Source organism: Erythrolamprus reginae, chromosome 3 (assembly GCF_031021105.1).
Source record: "Erythrolamprus reginae isolate rEryReg1 chromosome 3, rEryReg1.hap1, whole genome shotgun sequence".
Classification (NCBI taxonomy): Eukaryota; Metazoa; Chordata; class Lepidosauria; order Squamata; family Dipsadidae; genus Erythrolamprus; species Erythrolamprus reginae.
Window position 1 is genome coordinate 76,661,778 of NC_091952.1, and position 14,056 is coordinate 76,675,833.

General features: G+C 37.5%; 2 protein-coding genes across 3 annotated transcripts in view; one reads left to right on the top strand and one right to left on the bottom strand.

Annotated features, from left to right (window-relative positions):
• Nucleotides 1-5,821, bottom strand: part of TUT4 (terminal uridylyl transferase 4) — a 53,620-nt gene extending 47,799 nt beyond the window's left edge. For both annotated transcript variants that reach the window (XM_070745909.1, XM_070745908.1), the window contains exon 1: nt 5,445-5,821. The gene's annotated coding sequence lies outside the window, so the exon portion shown is untranslated. The remainder of the gene's footprint in view (nt 1-5,444) is intronic.
• Nucleotides 5,822-14,039: 8,218 nt separating this feature from the next.
• SCP2 (sterol carrier protein 2) overlaps nt 14,040-14,056 on the top strand; it is a 281,976-nt gene continuing 281,959 nt past the window's right edge. Inside the window, exon 1 of the mRNA XM_070745915.1 lies at nt 14,040-14,043. The gene's annotated coding sequence lies outside the window, so the exon portion shown is untranslated. The remainder of the gene's footprint in view (nt 14,044-14,056) is intronic.

The window sequence follows — 14,056 nt, forward strand, 5'->3', positions numbered from 1 at the left end:
CCACAAAGATGACTCTTTAGGTCAGTGTCCCCAACCTTTTGGGCACTGGCAACTAGTTCTGTTTAGAGAGATTTTTCTGGGGACTGGAAGGAGCATGTTTTTCATGCTATTTGCATCCAGCAGATGGGGCTTTGCTTGTTTGCAGGGCCCGGTTGCTGGCATGTCGTGCAAGTCCATGGACTGGGGCTTGGGGATCCTTGCTCTAGGTATTATTGCTGGAAGCTTTATTTAGAAAAGAAATGGTGGCAAGGCCAGACTGGTGGACTTGTCAAATAACAGTTTTTAATTATGCCTTCACCTAAATTCAAAGATGAGTTGTTATTTGAAGGACATGTCTATCACTGGCTTACATATTTACCATTGAAAGAAAGGTTTAAATTAGATAGAAAAACTTATGGATTTGACTTTGGAAAAAAATGAACTGGAAAAACACTATTGTGGAGTAATGATGAACACATTATTCCTAAGTTTTATTCATTATAATTTAAAATAAACATTTTATGAAATTATGTACTGTCGATATCTAACACTGGATAAATTGTCAAAGTGTATAAAGGTACTTCAAACCTATGTGGAAATGTAAATGTAAAGAAGGAATTATTTTACCATTTATGGTGGGCCTGTGACAAAGCAAACAAATATTTGGTGTAGGAAAAGTATATACGGTAATTGTAACAAAAGTAACAACTCTCATTTTGCCTAGAGAAGGATGATAACATTTTTCAAAAAAGTCATGCTTCTCTCAAGCCACCTACCAGCCCCAGGGTTTCATATCACTCTTGAATCCTCAAAATTACAAAAAAAGGGAGAAAAAAAATCCAATATCTTGTTGCGGGGTCTCAGAAAGCTTGGATCATTTACCTGTACGCAGGCCCAATGAACCACACCAGACAAGTTAAATTAACAAGCAGAAAGGAAAAGGTTTATTTGCAAGTAAAGAGGTTATCCAGAAGCAAGTTTCAAATGGGCTTAGAGTGGACCCCTATACTGTAATACAAGTTTGAAAGGCATATATTACCATGAACCAATCATTAAGAGAAACATTATGCATAGATAGATCTTCAAGAGGTCTTAGTAATACAGATCAGTTAAAGGTTACAAGACAGACTTTTATCTTATCAATAACACTCCTCCTTAGTAAGCAACTTGGTATCAGGTCTTGCTCATTTACCTTTATGGTCAGGCATTCCTGAGCAGGAGACAGTTGGTCTGCTCAAATTGGTGTCATTTTTGCTTAACAAAGTAGTTTGCCAATGGCTAACCAAACCAAGCAATGCAAACAACATTCCCCAAAGCTATTACTATATACTAAATAATAATGTGTGAAATCCTAAATAATACCTTAATACATGACTAACAAATAGTTTATGAATACTATATATAATTGGGTTAAGGCTAAATGAATTATTTACAATTGCTACTGGAATAAGTTGCAAGTGACTGTCCAATTGATAATTATTTGTTCAAAACAAGGTGCAAAATGATTCAAATTCAAAGAGTGAAAAATAACAAAGAGGCCAAGCTAGAAATGAAAATAACTATTCTAGATCTTTCCTTCATAAAGAAAGAACTGGGGAAGATTGCATTTAGAAAGAAAGATATAGGAAATGAATTCTTCTGCCTTTGGTACCACTAAATCAGTCCTCAGTTCGAACAGAGGTAGTAGTAGAGGTGACCTATCATAGAAAGGTAAGTTATGAAGGAGGCTGATGGTGACGCATGCAGTGCTGGAAAATCCGCTTCTGTGCATACGGGGAAGCAAAACCAGGAAAAAAATAGGGAAAAAACTAAAATAAAAAATAGATTGCAGTGTCCACAGACCGACACCAACAGACCCAGTTCCGTGACATCACCGACAGTTAGTTAGTTAGTTAGTTAATTAGTTAATTTATTCGACTTCTATGCCGCCCAATCCCAAAGGACTCAGGGCAGCTTACAATAATTACTACTGGTTCTATAGAGCCTGTGCGAACTGGGAGGAACCCACCTCTGGTCTACTTCCCCAGCTTGATATTTAAATGCACAGTTTTGCTGGATTGTTATTGTTTGGCCATATGTTTTGCTCATAATCAGAGACATTTTTTGAAATACTGTACTTTAATAATGCTTCCTACTTAAAGATGTTAATAGTAAATGCCCTTGTTTTATACTGATGGGATTTAAATTGACTTTCCAGTGTAGTTTTAAGAATATATTTATGTATTTTTTTTCCTGGAAATCAATAATAAAATTAACAGCAACAATAAAAACTGCTTTATTTTGTTTAATATAAAAAGATATAGTATATTATAAAAGACATATTTTACTAATCCAATACTACTTAATCAACTAGTAAATTCAGCTAAAGAGATAGATCTTAGCATATTTTTGAACATGGGCGCAAGTATTTTCTGAAAATGAAAACCATTTAAGGTGCAGTGGTAGAAACATATGCAAATAAATTGTCTTAGAATAACCTATACCAGAGATTTGGAGAAGGTATATTAAACTTAGCACTTAAAAACACAGTTTGTTAAGGGGTTCAAATGACTTCTCCATTTTCTTTAGAAAAAAAGCATTTGTAAGAAAAAAGCAACTCAAAATGGGCATACTAAGATTTCTTGCTGTACTGTAAATGGACAATCATAGATATTATCATTGCTGCATACTTAACTTGATTTTGCTTCTTAAATTCCTTTAGTCTTTGGAATTATAACAATGCCATGGACTTATTGTATATAAATATTAACATGCTGAAATTGGGAAATAGTTTTAACCATGTTTAGAAAAAACACTTTTCATACAAGGAATACTGTAGTATCAATATTTGTTACAAGATGTGATATCTACTAATTTATCGGTAAGTTTAGTTTTAAAATAGAAGAAATATAGGACTACCAATAACTGGATTTGATGTCTGACTCACAGGCAATATATTTAAAATAATGGCAGCTAAGAAAACTGAGTTGGGAGGCTACTACCTTTCCATATATGCCTGGGGATTTCTTGAATATATTTGGTTAACTATGATATGACACACACAATGCTGTATTTTAGCCTGGTCCAATAGATTTTTAAAAATTCTTATGATCAGAGTTGTACATCTAGAAACTAATAACTTGCTCTCTAACAAACAATTTGGATTCAGAAAAAAACTATCCTGCAACCTGCAGCTCCTCCACTGCAAAAAATATATGGACAACTCATCTAGATCAAGGGAAATCTATAGATGCAATTTATATCGACTTCTGCAAAGCCTTTGATTCAGTGGTCCACAACAAACTACTCCTAAACTCCTAAATACAGACATGTTACCACTTACTGCATGCCTTAGTATAGCCAAATAATATCACACAAAGCGGATAACATCATTGATTCTATATTTATTCCTATCTGTATATTTTAGTAAAAAAAATCTACACATATTGCAAGATACCAATTTATTTGCTGTCAAGAATGCAGTTATAAATTTCAAAGAGCTTTCTTCCCTTACAATAATATCCTTATTTTAGCAAATGATCAACCCTTAAATTATTACTTTATTTTTTCTATCACAGAAATGCTCATGTATGCTTCTATAAACTATATACATTAGAGGGATATTGCCAGAAATATGTCAGATCCGGTAAGACTAGGCATTTTTTTCCCTTAGTTCTATCTTGGGCTATTACTTAAGAAAAATAACTAACCAACTCATGAAAACACTCAGAAAGTGTTGATACAAACTGTGCCATTTTAAAAATGTTCTACACATCTTCTTATGATGTAAGAGAATATTATAGCGAATTAATATTAAGTAGGAGGACAAAGTAAAAGAACGTCCATAAAACTGTGATGGCAAACCTATGGCACGCATGCGACAGGTGACACATAGAGCCCTCTCTGAGGGCACACCAGCAGTCATCCCAATCCAGCGTCACCATGCATGCGCATGTACCTCCCGGCAGCAAGCTGGTCTTTTGAGTTTCTGTCACCCATGTGCAGCGTGCATGCATGGGAGGTGGGGCACACGTACAGGGGTGTTCACACTGCATTTTGAGGCCTGGCACAGCATCCCCATGCCCTTTTTGCTTCCAGGTTGGTTCAGGAGGCCTTCCAGGCCCAATGGGGAACATGGGTACCATGCATTCCCCTCCCTAACAGAGCATTTTGGGCCGGAAAAGCCTCCTGCATCAATCTGGAAGCTAAAACAGGGTGAGGAGGGACACACAGGGGTTACTGGCACTTTCAGCACACGGCAACAAGAAGGTTAGCCATTACTGTCATATGTTTTGGTTTTGTTTTTTTAAAGGGCTTGGCTTTGAAATTGGCCACTGTCATTTCACCTGATCCAGTGAAAACAAGTACATGCACAAACTGTATACTACATATACAGTCAGGACTCCTTACCTAATGTTTTTGTGGTATACAAAGCAGGCAGGAGGTAAATTTGTAACATTTGGTGAAGTGGGAGACCTCAGTTTTCCTGTTTGCAAAATGCAGATAATTAGCCCTTTAACTAGTTCAAGACAGGAAAACATTCAAGGGGGGGGGAACCCTAAGGCTAAGGCAGAGAGCCCAAAACTTTAAACATTTCCATTTCAACAACTCTTAAACATAACTTAAGATCCCTATGCTACACAACAGTCTCCTGGAAGGGGGGGGGGGGGTTATCCCATTTAGTTTCTATTCTGCTCTGCTAAGGGCCATCTAGGGACCGAAATTTACAATTTAAAAAAACCCCTTATGAATAGACCAAAAAATAAAAAAGTCCTTGAATGTGTCCCAAGGGCTGTTTCCCTAGCAAAACCTACAAGTTAGCGTTCTCAAATTAGCTTTCTGTCGCAACTCTTCACAAGACGCCACACCAGACAAAATTCGCCCCCCAACCGAACTATAAGGGTGTCTTCCCATGGTATGAATGCCCCCCATCCCCGCGAACCCTCAAAAAATATACGTGCAGGTGGGGGGGGGAGCCGCTCTTTTCAATTTTCTGCCGTCTCCCGATTAACAGACGCCCCACACACACCCGTCGAGCCCCCCCCCCCAAAAAACAACAACAAACACAACTCTCTGCTAGAGGCATGCACGGGGCGGCTTCGCTCAGGCCTTAGTTTCGAAACCTTCCCTTCCCCGCCCCTAGAAAACAAAAGCAAGGAAACGAAAGTCAGGTTCCCGAAGACGTTATAGTTTGAGGAAGACCTGTGAGGCAATAAGGGAGCGGGTCTCGGGATACGGGCCCCTCCTAAACAGAGACCCCCCCCTCCGAGGTAACTTTAAAGGAGGTGGGGGAGGGCGAAAAAAGCGCTGCCCCCCCTCCCTCCCTCCTCCGAAAATTACTTCAGCCCCCAAGAAGGAAAAGAGCCCAGCCGGAGGTGGGGGGGGAGGCAACCCGTGCAGGAGCGTTGGGCAAAAGCGGGGATGATCGTCTGGACCCACTTTTCTTCCCCCACCCGCCCTCCCCCCCACACACGGGACGCAAATACCTGGCTGTCACCCCAGGGATGTCCCGGCCGCGTCCCCTTCCATGTCTTGCTCCGGCAGTTGGAGGACCACCAGACGCGAGCGCCTCAGTCTGGGCCGGCCGCCATGTCAGCCGCGGCGCGCATTGCATTGTGGGGGAGGGGAAAGGACGGGAACGCCGGGCTGAGGGAGAGGAGAGGAAGCGGCGGCCTTCCTGCCGGGCTGCCTCAGAGCCCAGACAGTCAGGCGGTTCCTCTTTCACTGCGAAAGGGGAGACTCCTCCTCCCTCAAAGGAGTGAAATTGTCTTTCCGATCCGAAAACAAGAAGAGCCCTCCCCACCCCACCCGCGCCGAGCCGGGAGCTCCTGCTCTTGCCGGAGCGTCCGCTTCTGCTTCGCCCCTCTGCGCGAGGGCATCCGCGGCTCTGCCGTCGGCCAGGAGTTTTAATTCCATCTCCTGGTTCGTCGTTTGCCTTCGTGGCCGCTTTTCCTTCGCGCACGGAAAGTGCGAGGGGAAATTAGACAATGTAATAAAAGCTGGATTCAGTGCCTGATGTGGCTTTTTTTTCTTTGTAAAGGGAAAGCACTATTATCTACCTACTGTTTTTAGAGAAACTCAGCCAAGAAACGATCTTATCTATTTTATATGCCCCCCAAATCCCTAGGGGCTCTGGGCAGCTTGTTTTGTCAAGAGTATATATGACTGAATACATAAATGCATGTTCAAGCTAGGAGGTATTGGTATAAACACAACATTAGCAAAGTAGGTACAGATAAATTAGGCAGCAGGACAGGGACAGTAGGCACGCTGGTGCTTATTTTTTCAAGCATATATATGAGTGAATGCATAAAATGTATAAACAAAAACATTAGCAAAGTAAGTGCAGGTAAATTAGGCAGTAGGACAAGGACAGTAGGCACGCTGGTACACTTATGCATGACCCTTACAGATTTCTTAGGAATGGGGTGAGGTGGACAGTAGACAGTTGTAAGGTTAAAAGTTTTGGGGGATTTTGGGGTTTGGAGAAGAAACCATAGAGTCAAGTAGTTCATTTCAGGCATTGATCACTCTGTTGCTGACGTATTTTCTGCAGTTGAGTTTGGAGCAGTTTATATTAAAACATAGTTATTTGCATTAGAACATGGTTATGAATACACGGGGACATTAGGACAGGGACGGTAGGCATGCTTGGTATGCTTATGCATGCCCCTTAAGAAACCTCAGGGGTGGGTTGAGGTCAACGGTAGAGTCTAAAGTTAAAGTTTTTTGAGGTTGGGAAAGAAACTACAGTTAGGTAATACTGTATATTCCAGGCATTTACCACTGTTGCTGAAGTCCTGTTTTTTGCAATCAAATTTGGAACGGTTTATGCTAAGTTTGTATATGTTTTGTGCTTGTGTGTTGTGGTTGAAAATGAAGTAGTAATTGACAGGTAGGACAATGTAACATATTATTTTATGTGCTACACTTAGGTCAGATCAAAGGCAGCATAGTTCTAAATTGTCAAAGTCCAAGATTTCAAGTCTGGTGGCATAAGATATTCTGTTATGAACAGAGAAGTGAAGGACTCTTCTCTTGAAATATCTCTGGACATTCTCAATTGTATTAATGTCCGATATGTAGTGCAGATGAGCCAGACAGATGTGCTGTATTCTAGAATTGATCTAGCAAATGTTTTATATGCTCTGATTAAAAATACAATATTATCAGACAAGAATTTAACCACTCTTAATGCCTTTTTGGCAATGCTGTTGGGATACATTTCCATAATTGTTCATACCCTGTTTCCCCGATAGTAAGACACTCCTGATTGTAAGACGTATCGGGGGTTTCAGGGGGGTCGGCTAATATAAGCCGTACCCCGAAAGTAAGACATATGTCTTACTTTCGGGGAAACACGGGGACATTGCCGCCTCCCTCTCATCTAGCTGCGCGCCGCCTCCTGCCCACGTCCGCACCGTCCCCCTCTCCATATGTCACCACGTCTGCCACCTCCCTCTGATCTTAATGAGCGCCGCCTCCTGCCCACTTCCGCGCCGCCCCCTCTCCATACGTCACCGCGCCGTCCCCCTCTCTATACGTCACCGCGCCGTCCCCTGCACTTGTCACTGCCGCCTCCTGCTTAAAATACGGTAATGCACACAGTATTAATCATACATCAGTAAAACATACACACTGGCATACTGGGGTATCATCTGCTGTTTTGTGGTGAATACAATACTGTTCAGGTTGTTAATGTTAATTTTATGGTTAAAACAAAAAATTTGACAATTTTTTCCCCAATATAAGACATACCCCGAAAGTAAGACATAGTGGGGCTTTTGGGGATAAAAAGAAAGTAAGACACTGTCTTACTTTCGGGGAAACACGGTATAAACAAATATCCCTTGAAGATTATTCTTCCTTTATTCATTCCAATATTGGTTATATATATAATATATATAAAAAACTGAAGATAAAAAGGCACTATTAGGTTTTAAGAATTGTTTTTAAATGTACTGCAGATGCTGTTTGCTGGAACAAGTACGGTGCAACAACTCATACAGCACATCCTAGATTTTTCTTATTTATACAGTATATTGCTTCATGTATTAAAGCAACTTAAGGAGTTTAAAATAAAAATACACCTCTGAAGTACATAATAAAATTCCTGAAATAATTCAAAACAACAGTACAAAACAGTCATATAAACAAATTCATTAAATATGCATGAAAGGGAAGAGTTATTTTTTTCCAACATTCGTACATGTAAGACTGGATGAAGAGAAACTTTTTTTTAAATAGGCTGATGTGAAATTCACAGTAGATTTGTGTAGAGTGCATGTCAGAATAATGACATTACAGTATAGTACTGCACTAGAAATGGAACATCAGTGGAAGTTCAGGCTGATCTTGGTCTGAGGTTAGAATATGACCCATGAGAAGAGGCAACATGATGATTCTGTCAGGTGTGAATGAACCATTAGATACTTTAACCATCAATGTGGATGATATTGAAGCTACAGCATATCCAAATATCAGCATGTTTCAAGTAATTGAAATGGATTGACTCTATGTATTTTGATTATAGTAAATTCCAAAGAATTTAACCTACAAGCAACAACACAGAAATGTTGATGTTGGCTTGACTGTATGCATCAGCAATCAACATGATCATTAAAGAGACCTTCAGTATGATATCCTTCATATCATTTATTACTTCAAATTCAGCACTACAGTCTTTAGAGCCGTCTAGACTAACATTATTGTCATAATATTTGTATTCTTACTCATTATCCACCAAGACTGCTGCATGCAGGGTTTTACTGTCTCCTAAAGTTAGTCAATGTGAACAGCAATGTGCCTTGGGATTGTCAGGAGGAGGAAGTAAGTCTATTCATCAGCATCTGCCTCATCATTACCACTTTATTTCCACTGTATTTTTCATTATATCCTCTTTACTATCTTTTTTGGATTCCAACAAGGTAGATGAGAAGGCAGCTGTCTTTCTCTTTTCATTTATAGCACTAGTAATAACACGTATACTTATTTATATATCAGTTTATTGTCCCCAATTATCTGGATCTAATTTTACCAAACTCAGAAGAATGAAGGGTGGGTGAACCTTAAGATGGTCAGGATCAAACTCCTAGCTGTGGCCAGAATTAGCCTGCAATATTGCATTCTAACAACTAAGGCTTTATATGGAAGAAGGAATAGTGTTTGTACACTGCTCAAAAAAATAAAGGGAACACATAAACAACACAGTATAACTCCTAGTAAATCAAACTTCCGTGAAATCAAACTGTCCATTTAGGAAGCAACACTGATTGACAATCAATTCCACATGTTGTTGTGCACGTTCAACTTTATACAGAACAAAGTACTCAATGAGAATATTTCATTCATTCAGATCTAAGATGTGTTCTTTGAGTGTACCCTTTATTTTTTTGAGGACTATATTTGCCAGATTCCCTGGATTTGCCATTGTCAATCTTTTCCATTGATTCTGATTATTTTTAGTTGTTTGATATTGTCTCTCAGTGCAATCTGTTTTATTATATTTTAGTGTCTTTTTATCATTGTTTGCTATTTTTAATCCTATACAAGGCCCTGAGTTGCACATTAATTTGGCAGCTATATAAATTACATAATAAAAAATCCATATTGAAATCATCACTGGGTATTGTAGTCAATTACACTTCCAGCCCCATCTACTCTGCAGTATTGTCATATAGAAAAAGATGCAAATAAGAGTATTTACAGTGTACTTCCATCCATTTCTTGAAATAAATATAGGTAAAACCATATTAAATAAATTGGAGATCATTTAACATAATACTTTAGAGATCTTTAGCGTAGGTTGCTAGATTTTAAGGACTTATCTTTTTTGTTGTTTAAAATACAAACATGATGTGAAAGAAACAGAAAAACAGTAAGAAAATATGCAAGAGACAAAGGGAAAGGAAACCAGGTAAGCATCTGCCCATCCACTATTTCATTTAATTAAGGAATGTTGTCACAGTAACTGAATTTGAAAAACTTTATTACTGCTGCACTTCATTCCACTGGCTACTATTCATCCTAAAGATAAATGATAGCTTGTCTTCCAAATGATTTTTTAAATTACTGTAATCTCATATAGAACAGATGATATGATATTAATAATGCAATCAATGGTATATCCAGGACATTTAATGCAGATGTCTGCTTTCTTATAATTACAGTCTTAGTTAGAAACATAGAAGACTGATGGCAGAAAAAGACCTCATGGTCCATCTAGTCTGCCCTTATACTATTTCCTGTATTTTATCTTAGGATAGATATATGTTTATCCCACACATGTTTAAATTCGGTTACTGTGGATTTACCAACCACATCTGCTGGAGGTTTGTTCCAAGGATCTACTACTCTTTCAGTAAAATAATATTTTCTCATGTTGCTTTTGATCTTTCCCCCAACTAACTTCAGATTGTGTCCCCTTGTTCTTGTGTTCACTTTCCTATTAAAGACACTTCCCTCCTGAACCCTATTTAACCCTTTAACACATTTAAATGTTTCGATCATGTCCCCCCTTTTCCTTCTGTCCTCCAGACTATACAGATTGAGTTCATTAAGTCTTTCCTGATATGTTTTATGCTTAAGACCTTCTACCATTCTTGTAGCCCGTCATATTCCAAATGTGGTCTCACCAGCACTCTTTATAGCGGGATCACAAGCTCCATCTTCCTGCTTGTTATACCTCTAGCTATGCAGCCAAGCATCCTACTTGCTTTTCCTACCGCCCGACCACACTGTTCACCCATTTTGAGACTGTCAGAAATCACTACCCCTAAATCCTTCTCTTCTGAAGTTTTTGCTAACACAGAACTGCAAATACAATACTCAGATTGAGGATTCCTTTTCCCCAAGTGCTTTATTTTACATTTGGAGACATTGAAGTGCAGTTTCCATTGCTTTGACCATTTATCTAGTAAAGCTAAATCATTTAACATATTACAGATGCCTCCAGGAATCTCAACTCTATTGCACACTTTAGAGTCATCGGCAAATAGGCAAACCTTCCCTACCAAACTTCCCTACCAACCTTCCCTACCAAGATCTATCTAGATTTATTGGTGTCGCAGGCTATTCATGTGCCTACATTTGAGGAGTATACTTTAAGGACTTCTTCCCATTACCACTGTGAAGAATAGATGGATTCTCTGATGCAAGAGATAAAGAGCAACATTTCCTTTAGAAAATAGAAATTTACATGTAAACATTATAAGATTCTGTTCCATACATTTTAGCTTTTATTCCATGATCAAGTGTGAAAGTATTGAGTTCATTATTTTTATTAATTGGCCAAATGCAATACATTTGGAAAATGGTTTTGTATCTAAAATGTTATGTTATATAAGCTTACCGTAGTATATTTTATGGATATTTTCTGTTAGGGAAAAAAATAAGCATCCGCTATGTAAAACTCAGGCAGAATCTAGAAAAATGCTGGTGAACTTTAAGAAAACAGTTGATTCTGAATATCATGTAAAAATATGCAACTCATCATAATTAATAATAATAATTTATTAGATTTGTATGCCGCCCCTCTCCGAGGACTCATATTGGTCAAAAATAGGTTTAGATAATCTCTGAGCTGGCAACCTCACTGAAATTTGAATTAATTCTTTATATTGATGAAAGGACTATATTTCATAATATGGTATGGCTTTAGGAACTTTATACTGCATTTAAATTAGTTGCAGAAAATCTGGCAGCACTTCTCTAATCCTTTTGACAAAAGCACATAGCAAAAGCAGAACAAAAACCAGAGTCATAATTTTCCATTGAAATGCAGGAAGAAACAAAGTATGACAAAAACAGTAATATTGCATTTTGCAATACTGTACAGTTTTGCTTGGCTGGATTGAAAGTTAGACATACCCTCAATAGACATACAGTATTAATTAATGTCCAATATATTGTAATAGATCTTTTCTAAATTGTTAAGCCTATCCTGAACCTGCAGATTGTTGTGAACTTATGAACCAATCAAGTAGCATAGATACTGTTTCTTTTATTTCTTATTAATTTTAATCCTTAATGGTTAAACTGAACTGAATATAATTTTTAACAGTTCACCTCAACATAGGCACCTAGCGTTTGTATAGGACTACTGTCTCTGGATGATAAACCATGCTTCTGCTGATCATAGCCTGTATCAATTTAGCTGAGAATCATAAAACGAACTTTCTAAGGAACTCTCCCATCTTTGTTCAACACTGTTGCTCAATCAAGAGTGCCGAATACTCAATTGCCTATACAGCACTTCATACATTTTCAGTTGACATTGTGAAATAAATGCTTTGCTAAGAATTTTGAATTTTTTTCCTTTACAGTGAAGGAGTATATGAATCAAACTAATATTGGCTATTTGCTTTTATTATGAATTACTTATGCTACTATGTAATTAAGCCAATATTTGTTGTTTGTTTCTGATACGATATACTGCTAGAAATAATTTGTTAGGAATTGAGCTTTGTTATTAGCTCCTGCTTATATATTATTGTATACTGTCAGAAATTAGTTTTATTTTTTATTTATTTATTTGTTTTATCAAATACATATTGGTGGTATGTAAAGATACGAAACTAGACTTACAATCCTGGGTCTAGGAAGCTTAGAACTACGACGCCTTAAACTTAATCTAAATATTGCCCACAAGATCAAATGCTGCAATGTCCTGCCTGTCAACGCTACTTCAGCTTCAACCACAACAACACAAGAGCTCACAATAGATTAAAGCTTAATATTAACAGCTCCAAACTTGTCTGTAAAAAATATGACTTTAGTAATCGAGTCGTTGAAGCATGGAACTCATTACCGGACTCAGTAGTATCATCCCCTAACCCCCAACATTTTATCCTTAGACTATCCACGGTTGACCTCTCCAGATTCCTAAGAGATCAGTAAGGGGCGTAAGCACACTATAGTGCCTCCCGTTCCCTGTCCTACAGTCTCTCCTATATCTTCTATATCTTCTCTTCTATCCCTATATCTTTTCTTCTATTCTCACCTTGATATACAGTATTTTATTCCTATATTTTCTCTCCTATTCTTTCTTCAATATATTTTACTCATGTGTATCCTCTATATATGTGTATTATTGTATATTGGACAAAATAAATAAAATAAATAAATAAATAAAATAATATTCATATACATGATACTAGTAAAAAAAAGGAACTAATAGGAACTAATTCTGGTTCAGTAAATTATACCTTTAATACTGGTTGGCATTAGTGCGAAGCTTATTATCTCACTTATGTGTCTCACTTCTATTCTTAGCTTCAAAACTAGGCACATCCTTGAAAATATAGAAGAGACTGTTACTCAGGAATATCAAACCCCATTAGATAGATAGATAGATAGATAGATAGATAGATAGATAGATAGATAGATAGATAGATAGATGATAGATAGATGATAGATAGATAGATAGATAGATAGATAGATAGATAGATAGATAGATAGATAGATAGATTTTTATGTCAGATCACCCTGGTATATTGAAGGAACGTCACAGTTCCTTTTTGCCTCTAGGCCCAACCCAGGGCCATTTCAAGGCAGTTAATTTATTAAAATGGTGCCATCCTAGTCTCCCTTAATTTTAAAAGTTCAGCAAAAACACATGTGATATATATATATTGATAGATAGATAGATAGATAGATAGATAGATAGATAGATAGATAGATAGAAAGGTAGGTAGGTAAGTAGGTAGATATATAGATAATATATAGATATATTTTTAGATATATTTTACTATGAGTATATCCTCTATAACCTTCATTATGTATTTTACTATGTGTACATCCACTAAAACCCTCATTGCGTATTGGACAAAATCAATCAATCAATAAAATAAATAAATAAAAGAACTGCCTCATAAATTCTGAATCCTGAAATCATTCTGCTGGAATGCTCCATAGATGAGATGGACAGAGACAGCGTCCTGAACACGCACAAAAAAAAGCTTTAAAGATCACGTTGGTAACAAACCTTTGCCTCTGAGTGGGTAAACTTTGTTTCTATAGGCGTAAACTGTATATAATACCCTGGCTACTCCTTACATGTTTTATTACATTTTATTTGGATGACCAAATAAAATAAAAG